This window comes from Crocodylus siamensis, chromosome 7 (assembly GCF_052110815.1).
Source record: "Crocodylus siamensis isolate JL-2025a chromosome 7, ASM5211081v1, whole genome shotgun sequence".
Taxonomy (NCBI): domain Eukaryota; kingdom Metazoa; phylum Chordata; order Crocodylia; family Crocodylidae; genus Crocodylus; species Crocodylus siamensis.
In genome coordinates, this window is record NC_143401.1 from 79,231,159 (window position 1) to 79,249,440 (window position 18,282).

The 18,282-nt window shown below is 43.6% G+C and overlaps 1 long non-coding RNA gene across 1 annotated transcript in view; it reads left to right on the top strand.

Annotated features, from left to right (window-relative positions):
• The window catches only part of LOC149860012 (uncharacterized), a 169,167-nt gene that overhangs the window by 45,049 nt on the left and 105,836 nt on the right, over window positions 1-18,282 (top strand). The window lies entirely within an intron of this gene.

Here is an 18,282-nt window from a genome sequence, read left to right on the forward strand (position 1 = left end):
TGTAGCAACAGATTTTTTTTCCTGAAAGCTGAGGTGTAAGTTTGTCACAGCTTTTGCAAATCTTCCTTCTCAGCAGTCATGCATCAAAGGCTTAGAACCGCAAATGAATTATTTTGATTACTGTTGCACTGGGAAGATCTCCAGGGACCTGAGGTGGCAAGCTTCACTTACTGTCCATTCCCTTCAGGCCAAATCCTACCCCCAGGAAGCCAATGAGAATTTTGCAACCAACTTCAGTGAAACCAGGATTTGGCTTGTAGAGTGAAGAATTTCTCAGGCAGAAATTAGATCCAAGCTCACCTGAACTTGCAAAGGCCTGACTGCCCAGATTTTTTTTTGAAGGTTAAAACACTACTGACAAAAAACCTAAATGAAAGGAGTTAGGGGTAAGTAAGACATCTACACAGAAAATGAAATTTAAAATCAAAATGCCCCAATTTTCCAAGGTATATTTATAATTTCAAAAGCACAAATGCTTTCCCCTTCAGAAGCTATATATCTTATATGATTCCCTCCAGTCACCACATGTATACAAAACTCTTTCAAATAAGCTTTCCTATTGCACATTAAGAATGCATTCCAAAAGTGAATTAAGTTGTACCACACAAAGGCACTTGATGCACAATGAGGGTCATGCCAGGTCATAGGCAGCCAAATCTGGAAATCACTAGGGGTCTGGTGAAGCAACCAGGATCAAAACAAATATAAGGAATCTGAGTGTTAGGAAGCCAGAATCTGTGAAGCCAGACTGAAAAGCCAAGCAGGGGAGCTAGATACTGAGGCAGAGAGAAGAATCAGAAGACAAGTCAGGTTGGTTAGCCAGGAGATCATTCCAGGACCTGAGTTGAGGAAGAAGCTGAGTTAGGAAGCTGTAAGAATCAGGCATAGCATGGAGCCAAAGGCAAACCAGGTTGGTTAGCAGAGGGATTAGGCATAGAGCCAGTAGAGGCACAAGCCATAAGAAGCAACAAAACAGTCTGAGTGTAGTTTGAAACCAAACATTTCCTGTTCTTGTGCAGGGGTTTATATGGAGGGAGTGGAGAGTCAGTTGACATCAACTGACCACTTGGGTGGCAGGGAGTGCCTGGATGGTTAGGTCCTTATGGAGGCTTCCAGCCACCTGTGTCCAGGTGTTCAGCTCATCAGGGACAGTGCAGGCAGGCTTGAACCTCCTCTCCAGCCACCCAGCAGGCAAATGCCTGTTGGGTTCAGTGGCACTGTAACTCATGGCGCTTTGTGCAAAGCATCATGAGTTAGAGTGCCTCTCTGACAGGCTACCTAAATATCTGTAAGCACCCCTTGAGTTTCTGAAATTAGCTGTTTAGGGCTGTTTCCCTGTTAGATAACATCTTTGGCTATGGACAGAAATTACACCAAAACTGATATAAGTGATTGCAAACTAGTTCACATTTGTAACGCAACAGAAGTTCAGTGCACATAAACTGCTTTCAAAATGGTCAAAATTGATTTAAGATAAACCTGGATGGATGTAGTATCAGATTTAACTGAGTTAGCTTAGACTGGTTTATTGAACTTCCTTCCCAAATCCCCTCCACATACAAGTTAACTTGCAGTGCCCCAGCATCCCAGGACGCTTTGCACCTGCCCTGCAAGCACCCCTCACAGGGTGGGCAGGCTAGCTTTGGCCCAACACGCCTGCTCCAGCCAAGCAGAAAGGCATGCTCTAGTACCCTCTAGCTTCTGATCTGAGCCACTGCAAGCATGTGGCTGCATTTCCGGAATCACAAGTGAATGTCTGTTCACTTGGTTAACAGTTCAATGTACACAGCTTAGATTAACCTGTGAAGATTGAATCAATTCAGCCTTAGGCTTTTTGACTGTCTGTACTTAGACCCTGTCACTCTGAGGCAGCTGAAGTACCTTCCTTCATCTCTGTAGGGCAGATCTTTCAACAAATCAGTGATTTCCTGGATCTTAGCTTTGGCATGCACCAGAATTTGCTGCTGTTTAGTCACTTCACATGGCTCTGAAGCTGGCCCTTCTCTTTGATGGGATGCCATCCACTGTTCCTAGGCCTTTGTTTTGCTTTTCCTGCTTAGATCCTTTAACAATCCTATTTGGCCTACCTCCATACATTAGAAATGTTCCTTATTTAAGAAGCACACAGAGTCATGCACAACAGTCATATAAAATAATCCAGATAAATTCCAGTTATCTGGACCCCTCCATAAGCATTAATTGGGGCCAAGATAAAGTCAATGATTGTTCTGGGCAATTTTGCTGACAATAGATAGCAGCTCTCCTTCCAGTTTAAACGGCTTTTACAATTTTATATAGTACAAAACGATAGACATGGATATCCAAAATGAAAGGAATATACATCCAAAGCATTAGTTGTGATAATGAGAAAGGAGGATTGATTGTAACCTCTTCTCCCCAGTCTGTGCCATAAAGTTTCTTTGTCTTTTGGTCCTATGTTCTTGGTGTCTCCAAATATTTGGAGTGGCTTCTCCCATCGCCTTGTATAGATCAGATGCTGCTTTTCTAATTTCTTTGGCAGCTGATGCCTACTTTCAAATCGACTTCCACTGCAAGCTACATGGGCTTACTGTGCTTTAAAATTGATAATACTACTTATTAGGAAGAAATGGATTGTTCTCTCTGTACTGGGCTTAAAGTAAATTTTAAAATTCTAAAAGAACAAGGACTTATTGTAATGGGACTAAGTCCAGCCCCAGTTCTGAAGGTTCAGAAAGAATGGAGGAACACTTACCAGCACTGATCCCACTTTGCTGCTCTCATGCCTGATGGTGTCAGACACCGGGAGGGGGAAATCCTGATAATATGGAGGTCCACTACTGGAGCTGCCACTGATTGGGTGGTAACCCGGAAAAGCCTGTTAAGAGATAACTGCCAGTGAGTGCAAGTTCCCTGGAGAGTGGAGCAAGAGAAGCAGCTACTGTGAGCTGCTGCAGGCCTGTTCAGAGGCACAGAAAATCTTATCAACTGCAGTAGAGATATTCACCAGGTCAGAGAAACCAGGTCAGATCCTACTGAACTTGCAGCAGTGGTGAATCACCTGGGCAAGAGGGTCCCAGGCTGGAGTGATGGGAGGATTTAACTGGCTGTGGCCAAGAGTTTTGGCAGTACAAGTCTACAGGAATAAAAACTGGCTCATTTGGATAGGAAGGTTGTGACCACAAAACCCATATATTGAGATCGATGGGAAGTCCTTGTGAGAGGATTCGCTGTTGCTTGGAGAGCTGGGAAGGAAATTAAGTCTCCACTCATCCTGAAGGATTCTAACTTACCTGAGAGACAGAGCGTGACTGTGAAGAGGGGATACGTATGCTCACTAAAGGTCAAACTGAACTGTTGACCCTCACACATGGGAACAGGAGATTGGATAATTCGTAATTATTCTAATTGGACACAGGTTGAATCCAGACGGGGTACAGGAGAGGTGAAGCCCTGTGGTGGAGACTGGAATATCAGTTATCACTCAAACTGGCCAGTCAGCCTCTTTCATATTATTTACTCCCAACAAGCCATGGCAGGTGAGCAAGGAAGTCAGTGACTAGAATAGCAAGTTCCCCAAAGAGGCTTAGAGAAGGCCCTGCTCACACTTACCAAATAGAACAGAGTGGCTTTATTGATTTGGAGAGGTAAAATTCATTTATGAGGTAAAGATCATTTGGGAAGATGATCTGAGGAGGTAAAGTTTAAGATTAATTAATTCACAGTAATAATTTGAACAATTATTCTGTCTACCTTCTGTCTCTTGTAAGCTCCTCTGAGTCCTGGTGCACTAGCTGGTGGTGAAATGTATGGATGAATTTGCATGTCCTAAAACAGTGAATTATAGTACTATAGAATTGGCCAGGAAAACAAAAGGTCACTTTGGTAATTTTGTTAATCCCTGTGTGAGCCAAAGTTTGACTTCAACTTGAGTCCAGAGGAGAGCCACATGCATAATCAGAGGGCAGGAAATCAGGCCTTATGATGAGAGGCTGAGAGCCATGGGACTCTTCAGTCTGGAAAAGCGTAGGCTCAGCGGGGACCTGGTGACTGCCTATAAGTACATAAGGGGATACATCAGGATCCAGGGAAACATTTGTTCACCAGAGCGTCCCAAGGGATGACAAGGTCAAATAGTCACAAACTCCTCCAAGACCATTTCAGGCTGGACATAAGGAAAAATGTCTTTACTGTCCAAGCCCCCAAGGTCCGGAACAGACTGCCTCCAGAGGTAGTGCAAGCACCTGCTCTGGACTCCTTTAAGAAACGTTTGGACGTTTATCTTGCTGGGTTCCTTTGACCCTAGCTGACTTCCTGCCCCTGGGGCAGGGGGCTGGACTCGATCTTCTGAGGTTTCTTCCAGGCCTAATGGCTATGAAATCTATTAAATCTGTTGGCTTTGCTTGTCTGAAATCCCCTAGGGTCTTACAGGCTTTTGGTAGTGAATGTTAGGTCTGATCTCTCCCTGAATGCTTGTTATTTGGCACTTGAATCATAAAATTCTTGCAGCCAGCCTTAAAGCTTTACAGGCTCTCTTTTGGGGACTCTTTCTCCCGATTTCCAAACAAAAACCACCCCATGTCTCTGCCCTTTTCTCTTCAGTCAGGATATCAGTAGTACAGTAAAGTGTTCATCTAGATCATCTTATTTAGAGTCTTTCATAGTTGGCTCCAACAGAGGGTTTCTTGTATCCCCAACCCCTGAGTTCCTGGAAAGAGTCAGAGAGCTATGGCAGCCATCTGAGTTGTATCGTTTTCACTGAGTGCTTTTGAAGCTCAGACTGCAGTTCCAGGAGCTGAGAAACCCCAATAGGGATTGCATTTGAAATGGCTAAACACAGATACAAAATACCAAACAGTCAATTATTTTTACTGTATTATTTATATAGTAGTCTCAGAGAGCTTTCTGCATAGAAAAACAAGGTTCCTGCTATGAAGAGCTTATAAAGTAGATTTCTTATTTTACTTAATTAGTCACTGAACTCCAGATGTTAGAAAAATTCTCTGACTTGCTGTAAAACAACATAAATCCTTTCAGTTTCTCTAGGATGGAATGGATCTGGTGACCAATGTATCCCTTTAGTTTTACAAAGGAGTGTTAATAACTATCATTCTCAATACTTTTGTGGAATATAATTTGGTATAATTTAAAAGAATGTTATTGCCCTTCTATGAATCTTTTAACCATTCAATTACATTTACTAGAGATTTATATCCCTAGATGTCTATAGGCAACTGTCGATCCCCTGGATCGTGGTATATATGTAAGAGGTTCAGTCAGATGCCTGATGAATCTGCTTGTGGCTGACAAACCAAATTCAGGAGCAACACAGCTTGTTGTAAGTTTCGCAGATCCATGCATTGTCTGAGTTGGAGTCCAAATTTACAGCAAGCCGCTTTCTTCTTCTCACTTTGCTTCTATCCTTTGGATCAAAACAGCTTCATGCTGAGCTGCACCCAATGCTAGATGATCCCTCATTCTGCATGTTCCTTCCAGGTTTCTATGTCAATGTTGGTTGACTTCATATAATTTTTACACACATCATGGTACTGCCATAAAGGGTGACCCTTCTTTCTCCAGCTGTCTTGAATCTTTAAGTGTGTCAGTCTTGGGTGCTTCAGCACCTCTGTGTTTTGTATTTTGTTTTCCCATTTTATTTTCAGGATCTTATGCAGGTATCTCATGTGGAACTTGTTCAGCCTTTTGATGTGCTGTGCATATGTAGTCCATGTTTCTGAACCATAAACCAGGGATAACAGCACATTAATCTTGTAGATTTGCATCTTCATTTTAGTTTATAATTTCCTGTTATTCCATGCATGTTTCTGTAATAGCCCAAACTTCTTAGCTGCTTTTCTAATTCTGTTAGACAGTCTGAAGGTCAAGGTTTTTGCTGATCATAGAACCCAGGTAACAAAAGCAGCCAACAATGCCAAGAGATTTACCTTCCAGAGTGATGTCAGATATTGGTTCTCCCACCCCTTGGTACATGATCACAGTCTTCTTGAGAATAATTGTTAACCTGAAGCTCTTTCATAACTCAGAAAATCTTCCCAAGAGATTTTGTAAGGACAATTTACTGTGCTCAACCACTATGAAAATGACTTCATGCTATATTAAAGTCTGTGGGCACCTATAGATGTGCAGTGAGACTGCTCCAATGCGCTGTAATTACAGCTCGTTGGAGCAGCCTCACTGTACATTTATAGGTGCCCACAGACTTTAATATAGCATGAAGTCATTACATGAAGGTGCCCACAAACAAAAGGTGCCCACTACATATAGGCACCCACAGACTTTAATATAGCATAAAGTAATTACAGCACGTTGGAGCAGACTCAATTAATCGACTCAGACTCCAGCATCACATGCATCAGTGTCCCCATCCTGAAAAATGGTGGCAGGGGCATCCCCTGATGCCATCTTTCAGCGCGGGGGTGCTGATACATGTAATGCTCCAGGCGCTTTAATTAGAGTGGCTCTGAGAGATGCAAGGCACATCAAGCTGCTCCCAGAGCCGCTCTAATTAAAGGTGTCCCCCACACCCACCAAGTCTATAAATGCTTTGTGTGTCTATATGCTATATGTCAATATGCTATATTAAAGTCTGTAAGTAGCTTCCATAGTACCATATTACATTTCTAGAAGTTTTATCCCTACTGAATTCTGTATTCATATTTTTGTGGTCTAATTTGTATTTGTTTCCTTTATAGTTGCCATAGTTGAGAAAAATAATTACCACTTATTGTGCGTTTAAGTGCTGGGAAGTGGCTAATGATAATTCAGTTTTCTAATACATCATTACCACCATCATTATTGGATCATCATCATTGCATATTAATTGGTAAGTACTCTTTATTCACATCCACATTTTTAGGATGAAGACCAGACTGGAATTATCACTCAACTCTGAATATGAAAGAAGTGAAACACTTACCAATATTATATGCTGTAAATAGTAATCCTCCTTCATAGTCTTCTTTGCAATAGCAGCACCATTGAGTGGAAGTACTCAAAGAGGAAATACTGCTCAGGTTAGTAGTGAACTGAAATTTCAAGAGAGAAATATAGAGTTGGATAAAGAGTTGCACTCATGGTGTTATACTTATATGTGAGTTTAATGATTTTTTGGAAATATTTAGTTAAATTAAAACATGAGAAATGGAGCATCTCTTCTCTTTTCCAAAAACCAAAGCTTTGCCTCATTCAAACAGTGACCATGCAGCAGTGCATGCTGATCTGAATCTTCAAGACATTGAGTATTGTTTATCATTTTGACATAATGGAAACTATAAAAGATGCTTTCTCAAATTCCCCTTACCAGCACTGATAAATTGTATGCTTGAATTGTGAATGGATGGGGGTTCAGAAGTTATAATTTTTCCATGTGCATATCCATTCTCATTGCAGACTTGTAAGCTGATTTTAAAAATGTTTAGAAACTTTTCAGGATTCAAACAAGTATCCATTTTGAATCTTACATAATAATTTTAAGAGAGCCTATAAATCTGTTTCCATGCAGTTCTAATTTCAATCTTATTCAATAACAGAAAGGGTAAAACCTAATGTTTGCCAAATGAATGAAGATAAAGATGGCAAAGAAAAAACATGTTTGGTTTCTGAGAGTTTTCCAAAAAATTGAAAGTTTAAAAAAATTAATACAAACACTATTTTTAACAAACTGTATTTGACAGTGCTTTCTGAGCCTTTTAAGTAAAATAATGCAAAGCAGCTTTCTGGAGGACGCTGGCAGAACATACTGTAGCTTTCAAACTTTGCACAGACTGCTGAGGAATGAAATGTTTGACTGAAAAGCTGATGTGGGTTTGGCAACATTGCTTAATTGATATTGTAAAAGTAGAGATGGCTGTGTTTTGGCCATCTGCAATAGTAACTAGAAATGGGTCTTTGTCTAGAAAAGTCTACACCTGTGAAAAAAAGTACACACATGAACATTGAAAGTGAAAGGATCAAAGTGAGAGCATTTTCTCTCAGGTTTAATTGATAATTTGAAACTGTTCATTAGTCATTCCTTATTTTTCTGCAGAAAGAAAAGGTTTTAAAAGAAAATGAAATGGGGGAAGAAACGTTAAGAACTGTGTTTTGTCTTTGCCTTTTTATGTGTCTCTAATCACTACCTAATCTAATTAAGAGATGTACAATGTTTTCCTGGTCTACCATGAGTGTTTTGAGGTTGATGTTGAATACTCTTAATGCTAGTTCAGAATACCCAGTAACAGGTACAAGGCAATATATAGATGAGACTATGTATGTATACACATTTCCCTCGCTTTATGCGGGTTCTGTATGTGTGAATTCACTCTTATGTGACGATCCTTTTTATACCAAAAAATGTGTTATATGCAAGGTAAATTCACTTTTATGCCATTGGTGTGGTGGAAGCCCGCAGTCAGCTGCTTTGTGCAGTGCATTGTGGGAGTGATGCGCACCATAATATAGTCTCCTGTGTGGATCTGTGCTCCTTGCTCATTGTCTGTGGCACATTTCTGTAGTTGCCATCCCCATTCTGGTAACATTCACCACCACCCTGTGCTTGCGTGCACTGTCTGCTGTTGGGGAGTACCAAAACTGTCTTGTAAAAGTGATAGAAATGGGTCTGGGAGTCAGTACAGTCGATGTCTTGGAATGTATCTCTATTTGTTACATAGTAAAGGGGGTTTCCTTTATGGGAATTGGAATTCTGTGCCATTTTCCAGGAATGCACGTACAGCATAAAGCGAGGAAAACTTATATTAAAAAATTCATTATTATTCTAGTTGAAGTTAATGGGGACAGCACATGCTTGGCAACTCTCAGGATCAGGCCCTTATTTCTTAGCAGAAAAATTAATATAAGCTTGTGTATTCCCTCTACTCATAGGCAATACCTGGGGGGGGCACAGGGGGACATGTGCCCCCACCTGAGATTGGCCGCTGCTGAAGCCCCCACCGGCTTCTGTGGGCAGTGGCCACTTCCCCCTCACTGCTGATGCGGGCATCGGTGGCTGTGGGTGGTCCCCGCATGCTGCTTGCCATCCCCCGCCCCCACTGCTGACACTGCCAGTGGCAGCTGCGGGCAGTGCCGTCTTGCCACCCACTGCCCCTGACAGCATGGGCAGCAGCTTCAGGTGGTCCCCGCTCACCGCTCCCCACCATGATGCACCCTCAGTCACAGGAGGCACCAGTCATTCATGCCACTACCTCTCTCAGATGCATTTGACAAAATATTCATTCCTTTCATTGCTGGCGAGAGCAGAGGTCCATTAATTTAGCATCCTGTCTCTGGCAGTTGTTAGGGCTATATTTTCAGAGGAAAAGTACAAAAAACACCACAAATGATTCCAGAATTGTTCCATATGCTATATTTCATAGGATATTTCTGACTAGTCCTCATAAATTACTGATCAGTTTAGCCTAGAGTTTGTCTCTGAGAAAAGCATTTCTTTTCAAGAAACATTGTAGGAGAAATCCATAAGAAATCTTCTGTAGTCTCCTGTATTCTTTGTGAGAATTACACCATGGCAGAGAGAGATCCAGCCTTACACACACAGAACTGACGTAAAAATCTCCCTTCCTAATTAAATTACTTGAATTGGTGTTACTCACCTCTTAGGAATAGACTTCGTAGTTGTCAAAAGTTTTGATATAAAAGAATTTTGAGGAAAATCTCTGGTAAGCATGGAAGTTTATCATGCCAGCGTTTTGACATCTTTAATGTTTATGAGAGAAACTCTAGGACATTTCCCAGTTTTGCATAAACATCAATTGTGAAAAATAGTTTCATATGATGAGAGTGTTTGTGACTAAAAGGAAGTTATTTTGCACATTGCACATTGTCATTATCAGTATTATCCTCCTCTGTGTCCAGCCATCTGAATTGCATTCCCAATCTGCCTGTAGGCATATTATACACTATTAATAAATCGTATTTAGCGGCTCCATTTTTTTCCAAATATGTAATTTTGGCTGAATGATGTTCAGGGATTTTTAAAAAAAGGATATCATTATACTAACTGAAATTATTTCTGTATTATAATTTATATGCAAAGCCTTTATTTCAAACCTCTCCTTTATTTAGTAATGTACATCTTGTAATTCGGGCAAGGTTATAATCCTAATAGAATGCTTAGCTATAAAGTGAGCCCAGTTCTGCTTCCATTGTAGTTGTTGGTGATAAATTTGAGATGACAATGAACAATTCACAAACCAAAAAATAGGTGACACATAGTTAATAACTTCTTTGTTACAGGCTATTCATCCCATTCTAATTTGGATCACTGAGCACAAATCCTGCCCTCTTAACTTCCACCATTGTTCTATCACTAGTCCCGATGCACCACCAGTGCTAGCAATGGTTGAAACCATTGCTATATACAGGCTGCTGGCATTGTTCTTTCTAGCAGTTCCCAGACATTTTGGATCAATAGACCACTATCATACCTTAAAAGTTCTTGTGGACTACCACATATCCTTATCATCATACTTATAACTGAAAACACTAGAAAGACTCATCTGACTTGGTGTAACCTGTAGCCCAGCTATGGACCAAATTATTGTGGCCTTCTGCGCCACAGTTTAGGAACTGCTCGGTTAAACTAATCAAACTAGGGTCTGGCAAAATGTTAGTAAAAATGTGTTTGTTCTGTGCACACTAGAATTTCCAATGTTGATAGTTTAGTTGAGCTGCAGTGTGTGGGGAATAATGCTAAGGGAAATCTCTAAAAACTCTGTTGACGTTGACTTACTCTTATGGTACAACTTGTGTAAGGGGAGTGAAATTTGGTATGCGGGAGCATTATTAATAGAGTTGGTGCCCTGGACAAATCTCGTGGGAGAGCTGGGATGGGTATGGTTCGAAAGTAGATGCATGGGTTCCAACAGCAGCAAGTGCTCAGTTCTGTGGGGGTGGAAGGCAGGGCGCACACATGCAGGTTTTGAGGATGACAAGAGCACAGTTTGGGGCCGGGGGGGGCATATATGGGTTCTGAGAGTTGGGGGCAGGAGGGGAGGAGTCTTACCCATTCCAGGAACTCCTAAATAGGCCCCTGGCTGAGCTGCTGCTGCTACCACCATAGCAGCCAATGACTGTTTTCAGGTTCCCAGCCTAGGTAAGCTGTGGCGCTGCTCTTGCAGTCAGGGTGTGGACAATGATTCTAGCACCCATCCTAACTTGGTACTTGGGGTAGGTGCCCCTAGTTACACTACTGTTGGTAAGTACCCTTCACTACTGTCAACTATAAAGGTGTAAAAATGAGTTAGGCCATGAGTTAGGCCTTACAAATCAGGAGTTAAAAAGTAATAGTTGTAAGGGTTGCTTTTTGTGTGTTTTTCTGGTTTTGAGCAGAGGAGTGATGTTTTTCTTTACAACAGAGAAAACTAGAGCTATAGTTTTCATTTAAAAAACAGTGTGAATTTTTCACATCATGACTTCAGGAGGTGAAGGCGTAAGAAGAACAGATATACAATGGAAAGAAGGGGACATCACCAGGGATGACTAAACTGCAGTCGCTTGGGGATGTAGCGGGGCAGTCAGGAAGGCCAAGGCAGAGATGGAATTAGGATTAGCTTCCCAGATTAAGGACAATAAGAAGTCCTTCTTTAAATACATAGGGGATAAAAAGAAGGTTCTGGGTAATGTGAGGCCCCTGCAGGACGCGTTGGGAAATTTGGTCGTCACACCAGATGACAAAGCTAACATGTTTAAAGATTTCTTTGCCTCTGTCTTCCTAAGTAGGGACCAGAACAGCCACCTCCCTTCAGGGCCTCCCTCGGGCCCCAGGGGAGGCACACCTGGGCCGAGGGTTAGTGAGGAACTAGTTAGGGAGCTTTTGGAGGGACTGGACATATTCAAGTCAGCCGGTCCAGACAATCTCCACCCTAGAGTACTAAAGGAATTGGCTGAGGTCATTGCAGGACCCCTGGCACGGCTTTACGAGCACTCGTGGTGCTCTGGTGTGGTGCCAGAGGACTGGAAGAGGCCCAATGTGGTTCCCATCTTCAAAAAGGGGAAGAAGGAGGACCCGGGAAACTATAGGCCTGTTAGTCTTATCTCGATCTTAGGCAAGGTGTTTGAGAAAATTATTCTGGCACACATCCACAAGGGGCCAGCAGGGGACTACATGCTTAGGGGCAGCCAACACACGTTCATCAGTGGCAGATCCTGTCAGACCAACCTGGTGGCCTTTTATGATCAGATCACTAAATTATTAGATGCAGGGGTAGCAGTGGACATAGTCTTCCTGGACTTCTGGAAGGCTTTCGACACTGTCTCTCACCCTGTTCTCATTAAGAAACTGGGGGACTGTGGTGTCAACACCCACACAGTCATATGGGTCGCCAACTGGCTGGAGGGCCGCACCCAGACAGTGGTGGTGGATGGGTCCTTCTCAACCTGGAAGGACGTGGGCAGTGGGGTTCCTCAGGTCTCGGTCCTCAGGCCCGCACTGTTCAACATCTTCATCAGTGACTTGGACGAGGGGGTAAAAAGCAGCCTGTTCAAATTTGCTGATGACACTAAGATGTGGGGGGATGTGGGCACACTAGAAGGAAGCAACAGGCTACAATCAGACCTAGACAGGTTACAAGGGTGGGCGGATGAGAATAGGATGGGATTCAACACAGACAGGTGCAAAGTGATGCACCTGGGGAAGAACAACTGGCACCATACTTACAGGCTGGGGAGCTCCTCTCTTGTCAGTACAGAGGCGGAAAAGGATCTTGGAGTCATCATTGACTCCAAGATGAACACGGGCCGGCAGTGTGGGGAGGCAGTCAGGAAGGCCAACCGTACCTTGTCATGCATCCACAGATGCATATTGAGCAGGTCCAAAGAGGTGATCCTCCCCCTTTATGCAGCACTGGTCAGGCCGCAGTTGGGAGTACTGAGTCCAGTTCTGGGTGCTGCACTTCAAGAGGGATGAGGACAGCATGGAGAGGGTCCAGAGGAGGGCCACTTGCATGATCAGGGGACAGCAGGGCAGGCCCTATGAGGAGAGGCTGTTGGACCTGAACCTCTTCAGCCTCCAAAAGAGAAGGCTGAGGGGGAATCTAGTGGCCTGTTATAAACTAGTCAGGGGGGATCAGCAGGCATTGCGGGAGTTCCTGTTCCCCCGAGCACTGCCAGGAGTGACCAGGAACAACGGTCACAAGCTGGCAGAGGGTAGATTTAGTCTAGATATCAGGAGGCACTACTTCATGGTCAGGGCAGCTAGGATCTGGAACCAACTTCCAAGGTAGTGGTGCAGGCTCCTACCCTGGGGGTTTTTAAGAAGAGGTTAGATGAACACCTTGCTGGGGTCATTTGACCCCAGTACTCTTTCCTGCCATGGCAGGGGGTTGGACTAGATGAATTACTCAGGTCCCTTCCAACCCTAGAAACTATGAAACTACAAGACTTGATTAAAGTATGAGAAGTGCTTCCTTGCTTTCCAGTTCACCCTTGCTGCCAGATATTAATTGATATCTAGAAAGGGAGAAATAACAGCCATTTTTAATGAATTGCCCTATATTGTTCCCCCATGTCAGCCATGAACTTCACATGGGCCAAGTTCTAATTCACAATGTGGAGTGTGAGGGGTGAAGGAGCAATGGGAGATCAAGGAAGAATGCTGGAAGAGGCAGCAGAGCAACCCAACACTTACCTGGTCCTGGAACAATGCACCCCACTGTGCCGCGCCTGAGACAGTATTTTAAAAGCCTCCTCTCACACCGGATTAGTGCAGCTCACTCCATGGTGCAGCTCACTTCCAGAGCAAGCAGAAGCCAGAAGCTAGAGTCCTTTGGCAGGCAGGAGCTGAAGAGCCTGCAAGCAGATGGTGGCTGGAGGGTCATCTAAAAATGCCAAAGAGCCATACTGAGGGAGGAAGAAGGGCTCTCTAGGCAATTCATGGAAGGACCTGGGCCCCAAGCTACTTACTCAGGGTAGATTGCCTGTGACAAGAAAAGGAAGCAGCCTTACTATGGATGAGTGAAGATGGGACGATGAGAAGTAACACTGTTCATTTCCTGTTTATTTTCTTTTGTTTTTTTCTTTGCTCTTTTCTTGTTTTCCTTTGCTTGGTTAAAACTCATATGATTGGTGGCTGCCAAAGTCCTGTGTGAAACTGTGTCCAGTATCCCCATTCTTCAAAGAACCAGCGAGCCCAGTGAGGGCTGTGCTGTACGCAGGGAGTGAGTCTCTGAACAGTGAACAGAGAACTCTGCTTGGAAAGTGGTCCATGCATATATTCCCTTGAATAGTCTACACATACCTAAGCGCCATATCCTGCTGGTGCTCACAAAAGGCAAAGAGAGGCGCTTGAGTTGGGAATTTATGCTATATTTCAACTGATGTGGTAAGGGTGGAGTAAACGGGAAGTTGGAGCCCCATAAGAAGACTGGCCTATAGTTCTTGGAATTATCATTGGTTCATTTTCTCCAGCTCCCAGAAACTCATGTGGTAACATCAAGACATGGCAGAAGAGAGCACTCCATCTGAGCAAATTGGACTATGGTGTCCCAAGATTAAATCTTAATGGCTCAGGTCTGTCACATCCTGGGAAGGGGGAACAGCGGCTTCACAAAGATATTGAACTAACAGGAGGGAATCTGCTGGAGTTCAACTAGCGAGCTTAAGTCCCTTCACTCATTGGATCCTCACACTCAATAGATTAGAGACATGGGCTGAACTGGGGTTATTTAAATAGAGCAATTTTAAAATTCAGTAGTAGTATATAGAGCACAAATTCCATCAACTTGACATATGCCTCACTCCTGCTGCCATCTTTGAACCAGAAGTTCTGCCCCATCCACCTCATATGGTATATGACCTCAGAAAACCCTGTCACATGGTGCATGGCATCAGAAACCCCACCCTCCACCCCTGCCATCTTCCTGCCCCTTGTCCCTGTCACATGATGTCTGACATCAGAAACCCTGTCTCCTGGTCGCACGGCACATGACATCAGCAACCCTACCCCCAGGCTGCCATTTTGGTGGCCATTTTGACTGCCATGTTGGTCCCAGAATTCCCTATCCCTATCACATAGTGCGTGACACTACCTATCACATGTTCTGTGACATCAGAAAGGTTACCCATTAAGCCACAAAGCCCACTTTTCATGCTGCATAGCCCACCCTAGACCACACAGCACAGGCATGACTTATCAGTCGCCCAGACTGCCATTTTGGTGGCTATTTTGACTGCCATGTTGGTCCCAGAATTCCCTAACCCCATCACATGGTACATGACACCACCTATCACATGGTTCATGACATTGGAAAGATCACCTATCAGGCCCCAAAAGCTGCTCCTCATGTTGTATGGCCCGCCCCTCATGCACATGGCACAGACATGACCTAAGAGGTAGGGGGGTTGTGACCCTTCTAACAATCCATCCACCCTCAACCAATCAGTGGGGGGGCTTCAGAGGCCCTGGGATCTACTTGCTCTGAACTCACTAGAGCAAGTGGAGGAGTGGGGCCTAGGCTACAAGCCCCAGTCTCTCTGTTTTCCAAAGCAGACTGCTTTTTTTTCTGAGACTGTGCTAAGGCAGACAGAAGCAAATATGAGTGATATTTTGGTGTCTGAGATGGATTCCCACACTCCTGACACAGGCCTAGGGACCGTGACAGAATGCCAACAGCTCGTATTGGAGCCTCCAGCAAAGAGTATGGAGATTTTGGACAATCCTGCCCAAGGGGCTCTGCTGAAGTAACTAATTTAGATTATTTTTTGTGGGGTGACTTTCTCTTGTAATTGTCTGAGACTGTGCTAATTACAGTCTCTTTGCAGGTATATCATGCCTTTATAGAGAGCTTTCAAAACCTATACATCTACAGCCCTGCGAGAGTAACACTCTTTTGCCCTAACCGTTTTTGTTCATGTCCAAAAGAGAAGAGTTCAAGACCAGACTGAAAACTGCTGTAGCAGCTTTGTCGAAAGACAATGGAAGCCAACCAAGGCATTGAGCCTGCAGGTCACTGAGTAGGGGTGTTTCATGGTTTCATAGTTTCTAGGGTCGGAAGGAACCTGAGCAGATCATCAAGGCCGAAACCGTGCCATGGCAGGAAAGAGTACTGGGGTCAAATGACCCCAGCAAGGTGTACATCTAGCCTCCTCTTAAAGACCCCCAAGGTAGGAACCAGCACCACTTCTCTTGGAAGTTGGTTGCAGATCCTAGCCGCCCTGACCGTGAAGTAGTGCCTCCTGATGTCTAGTCTGAATCTACCCTCTGCCAGCTTGTGACCGTTATTTCTGGTCACTCCTGGTAGTGCTCGGGGGAACAGTGACTCCCCCACTGCCTGCTGGTCCCCTCTAACTAGTTTAATGTAGGCCACTAGATCCCCCCTCAGCCTTCTCTTGTGGAGGCTGAAGAGGTTCAGGTCCCTGAGCCTCTCCTTGTAGGGCCTGCCCTGCTGTCCCCTGATCATGCGGGTGGCCCTCCTCTGGACCCTCTCCATGTTGTCCACATCCCTCCTGAAGTGTGGTGCCCAGAACTGGACACAATACTTCAACTGCGGCCTGACCAGTGTCGCATAGAGGGGGAGTATCACCTCCTTGGATCTGCTTGAGATGCATCTGTGGATGCAGGACAATGTATGGTTGGCCTTTCTGACTGCATCCCCACTGCCGGCCCATGTTCATCTTGGCATCAATGACGACTCCAAGATCCTTTTCTGCCTCTGCACTGACGAGAAGGGAGTTCCCCAGCCTGTAGGTATGGTGCCGGTTGTTCCTCCCCGGATGCATCACTTTGTATGGGGTACTATTTCATAATAAAAACAGTAGCGCCTCCTTGTTCAGAAAAGGTTTCTTGAGTGACTTTGTTTAGAAATCCTGCTTAAGACAAGATGTAAGACTACTATAAATATTGTATTTCATTATGTGATTAATAAAACTTGTTTTACCATGGTTTAAATTTGTTGTCAGGCATTTGAATTTGCCACATGGATGTCAGTGAGAGGAGGCAGTGTAGTTACTCATCATTTCTAGACAGGCTGCTTTGTTAAAGGAAATTTATTATGATCCTGGAGAAGCCAGGAGTTTTGGTTCTGAACACAACGCAGGTGCTCTCCTGGCTTTCAGATCAGGGCACTTACACTCTAACCAGCTGGTGAGAAGACCTTTTAAAAGAAGTAAAACTGTTGTTTCAGATGTGGATGCTCAATGGCAGGCAGATTTGATGCATATGCAGCAGTTTTCCAAACACAACCACAACTACATTAAGTACATCCTAATGGTGATAGACATCGAATCATGCCTGGGCCACTGGTCTAAAAGACAAGTTGGGGGTGTGAAATATCCCAGGCCTTTAAACCACTTATACAGGAGGTCGCATACCTCAAAAATTACAGGTTGATTGAGGGAAAGAATTTTTAAATAAGCCTTTAAGCAAACTCTTAAAGCAATATAATATTCATCATTTTGTTATGAATAATGAAGTGAAAGTGGTAGAGCGGTTTAACAGAATATTTAAATTAAAGATGTGGAGGTATTTTACAGCATTCACCACCTTTTGCTACATTGCTGCATTATCAGGGTTTATAAAGAGCTATAACCACAGCTTTCATAGAACTACATGTGCCAGGTCTGCTGATATGAACTCAAACTTTCCACAGGTATGAAAAACCATGTACAGGGGCTATTTTAAAATAAAAGATGCAGTGCCCCATTCAGAAAAAGAGACCACACAAGGGTGTCTAAAACCAAAGGGAGATTTGAAAAATGTTATGAACAAACATTTATTGATGAGATTTTCATAGTGGATGAAGTTGCTATACACTACCTAAAAAATTATAAAGATGAACCTATCATTGTGGAGGGGGAGGTTACCCAGAAGAAATACAAAAAATGAACTCAAATAGGATAGAGTTTACAGGACTGAAAAAGTACTAGCAGCAAAAGATAAGAGGCGAAAGAAGTGGTTACTGGTGAAATGGTTGGGGTGACCGGCTAAATTTAACAGCTGAGTGAAAGCATCCCAAGTTGGTAATGCATAGGGGTAAAAGAAAAATTATAACCTCCACTGGAAGGATGAGTTGAGCTACATTGGCATAACCTTGCCCAGCAACACCAGAGCCAGGATTTTCCTGCAGAATGCCAGCTCAAACTTCACCATACAGCTGGTTAAAGCTTTGGATCTCTGGGGAGCTGGGAGGCAGGATTAAGAGAAATACAATACCCACACAGCTGCAACAACATTAATGAAGATGCCCCTTTCAAAATTGTTTCCAGTACAAAGAAATAGAAGTACATCCTGCATTGGGGGTATTATTCCACCATTATAGAGTGTCTGGGTCAAATGATCTTATTGCCGCACCCTCT